Source organism: Acomys russatus, chromosome 28 (assembly GCF_903995435.1).
Source record: "Acomys russatus chromosome 28, mAcoRus1.1, whole genome shotgun sequence".
Classification (NCBI taxonomy): Eukaryota; Metazoa; Chordata; class Mammalia; order Rodentia; family Muridae; genus Acomys; species Acomys russatus.
The window spans coordinates 35,503,546-35,507,386 of record NC_067164.1 but is presented as its reverse complement, the minus strand read 5'-3'; positions in this window follow the sequence as shown (position 1 = coordinate 35,507,386).

The following is a 3,841-nucleotide window of genomic DNA, read 5'->3' as shown; positions in this document are numbered from 1 at the left end:
CATAAACTCACGGCAGCTGAGCCTGCAGCAACGGGTCCACACAGGTTTTTTGTTTTTGGTTCTTTTGTTTTTTGTTTTTGTTTTTCTGCTATTGTGATAAAAATGCCCTGACGAAAAGCAACTTGGGGATGGGGAGGAAGTGGCTTGTTTCTAGGTACCAGTCCATGACTGAGAGAAGTCAGGGTAGGAGCCAAGACAGGAGCCATGTATGAAAGCTGCTTCCTGGCTTGCTCCGTCTGGCTCAGGGTTGTACAACGAAGGATCTCACCCACGCATGGCCGGGTGCCCACAGAGGGCTGGACCCGCCCAAGTCAATCAGCAAGACTGTTCCCCACAGATGTGCCTACTGGCCTGTTTGATATTGGCTACTCAGTTGAGACTTCTGTTGGAGGTTGTTCTGGTGCCTTTGTGTACAAATGCTGAAATCTGGGCCTCCAAGATCTGGTTGCAGTCCGGGAGTATTGCCATGTACTCTGACCGGTGTTGTGTAAACTTTGCTTCCCGATCATCTCTGATTGGGTAGTTTAAAAAAAAAAAAAAAGCTGGACAGCCTGTAGCTGGGCAGAAGAGAGGTAGGCGGAGCTTGTGTTCCCAGGCCTGGGGTCTCAGCTAGGGACCACAAAGGAAGGAGGGAAGAAAGAGAAAGGATGTGGCCTGATGGAGCAGATGCAGCCCAGACAGGACGGATATTTTCTTGTTGTTTTGTTTTGTTTTTCGAGACAGGGTCTCTGTGTTATCTTGTCTGGCCTGGAGTCACTTTGTAGACCAGGCTGGCCTCGAACTCGCATCAATCTGCCTGCCTCTGCCTCCCGAGTGCTGGGATTAAAGGCGTGTGCCACCACGCCCAACTCAACAGGACCAATTTTAACAAGTAAATTGGAGCATGTGGCTGGGAAGTAGGCAGACTGGCCTAGAGAATTATTATAAAGCATTATCTGCCCAGTTATTGAGCTTATTATTATTAATATATTTATTAGTAATAAATATAAGTCTATGTGTCATTTATTTGGAAGCTGAATGGGTGAATAGAAAAGCCCTCTGAAGCCAGGCAGTGGTGGTGCACTCCTTTAATCCCAGCACTCAAGAGGCAAGACAGGCAGATCACTGGGAGTTCGAAGCCAGCCTGGTCTACAAAGTGAGTCCAGGACAGCCAGAGCTACACAGAGAGACCCTGTCTTGAAAAACCAAAACCAAACCAAAAAAGCCCTCTGAGTTATAAGTTTTCTACACTAGACTTCGTCCTAAGTGACTTTGTTTTTTGTTTGTTTTGTTGGTTTTTCGAGACAGGGTTTCTATGTGCAGCCTTGGCTGATCTGAACTCACTTTGTAGACCAGGCTGGCCTTGAACTCAGAGATCTGCCTGCCTCTACCTCCCAAGTGCTGGGATTAAAGGTGTGCATGACCACACCCGGCTGTAACTTTGATTTTTTTGTTTGTTTTGTTTTTTTGAGACAGGGTTTCTCTGTGTAGCCTTGACTGTCCTGGACTCACTTTGTAGACCAGGCTGGCCTCGAACTCATAGCGATCCACCTGCCTCTGCCTCCTAAGTGCTGGGATTAAAGGTGTGTGCCACCAGCGCCCCACTGTAACTTTGATTTTTAAAAAAGATTGTGTGTGTGTGTGTGTGTGTGTGCATGCTTGAGTGGTTTTGTGTAAATGTGTGTATATGTACCACATGTGTGTCTGGTGCCTGTACAGACAAGAAGAAGGTGATGGATACCCTGCAACTGTAAGTACAAACAACTAGATGTGGTACCTGGGCGGGAACAGCACTGAGGTCCTCTGGAAAAGCAGCCTTAACCATTAAACATTGAGCCATCTCTCCAGACCCAACAGATGACCTTCGGCTGGGTCAAGTTGGCAATAAAAACTATCAAAGACAAGATTCAGTGGCTTTTCCTTAATGGCTTGTGTTTATTTATTTATTTATTGTTTTTTTGAGACAGGGTTTCTCTGTGTAGCCCTGCCTGTCCTGGACTGACTCTGTAGACCAGGCTGGCCTTAAACTCACAGAGATCCACCTGCCTCTGCCTCCCCAAGTTCTGGAATTTACAGGCGTGTGCCACCATGCCCCACTTGATTTTTTAATTTTTTAAAAAAGATTTATTAATTTATTATTATGTATACAGTGCTCTGTCTGCTTGTACACCTGCAGGCCAGAAGAAGGCATCAGATCACATTATAGATGGTCGTGAGCCACCATGTGGTTGCTGGGAATTGAACTCAAGACCTCTGGAGGAGCAGTCAGTGCTTTTAACCTCTGAGCCATCTATCTCTCCAGCTGACTTTTTAATTTTTAAAAATTTTTTAGATATGCTCTATCTATCCCTGGCTGTCCTGGAACTCACTATATAGACCAAACTGGCCTCAGACTCAGAGATCCATCTGCCTCTGCCTCCTGAGTGCTGAAATTGAAGATATCCATCACCTTGATAGCTTTTAGTCGTCTCTGCAACATTTATTGCAAAATCTATCTGCAGCACTCTCTGCCTGTTATTTCTGGTCTCTCTATCACTCCCTTCCCTCCTCTTCTGTCCTCTGTCCTCCCCTCTCTTCCTTTCTTCTCCCACAGAGTCTGGGTAGTAAACTGACCTGGTACTTGCTACAGAGACAAAGCTGTTCTGTTGTGGCAATTCTTTCACCTCTGTATCCCCAGCGTGGGATTGCAGGCATGAACATCATGCCTAGCTTACATTGTTTTAATTACTATACATTTATAACATGTTTTGGTGCCTGGTATATTAAATTCTCTCTCTCTCTCTCTCTCTCTCTCTCTCTCTCTCTCTCTCTCTCTCTCTCTCTCTCTCTCTGTGTGTGTGTGTGTGTGTGTGTGTGTGTGTGTTCCAGAACAAAGGAGAGCCTGGGGGACAGTGAGGCTCTATCCTGGCCCTCCCCCTTGTTTGAGACAGGTCCTCTTGTTTGCAGCTGTTTATGATAAGCTGGCTGGCCTGAGAATCTCCTGTCTCTGCGGCTTACCTCAGTGCTGGGTCCTGGCATCTGGGTATGTGTTAGGATGTTATAGGCTCCCATGTGACTTCTGGGGATCTGGACTCAGGTCTCAGACATGTGTGGCCAGCACGTTATCTATTTAATCTTTCAGTCCATGAACACAGGCAAATGGTGTTATGCTGTGGATTGTGCTGTATATCAAGATGAAAAGAGCCCATCACAACATCCTAAGTTTGGAAATTAAAGACGTAGTTCTTAGACTCCAAAGCTAAAGAGGAAATGAGCATCTTTTGTCTTTTATGTAGGTCTGGTTACTGGCTGGAAATAGAGCTTTATAGTTCTCATCCAAGAGATTTTGTACAATTTTGTTGGGTATATAGACACTTTGTGTTTTTATGCCTTTGCAACTAGCATCTTTAGCATTTAACTGTATAACTTGCTTGTACATAGGAATGTGATTGATTTTGATTTGTTTTGTTTTGTTGTTTTTGTTTTCGAGACAGGGTCTCTCTGTGTTAGCCTTGGCTGTCCTGGACTCCCTTTGTAGACCAGGCTGGCCTTGAATTCACAGTGATCCGCCTGCCTCTGCCTCTAGAGTGCTGAGATTAAAGGTGTGTGCCACCACGCCCCATGTGATTGATTTTTAAAACTGTTCTTTTTAAAGTTTTATTTATTTACTATTAATGTGTGTGTGTGTGTGTGAGAGAGAGAGAGAGAAAGAGAGAGAGAGAGAGAGAGAGAGAGAGAGAGATCCCCTGAGTTTTCCAAAGCGGTTGTTGTTTCGGCCGCCTAGCTCACGGTAGGAATGCTGGGATTGAAGGCGTGCACCACCATGTCTGACTTTACGTTTAACTTTTGCTTTTGCAGAGATGTTTGGCTCATGGAGGAGGCT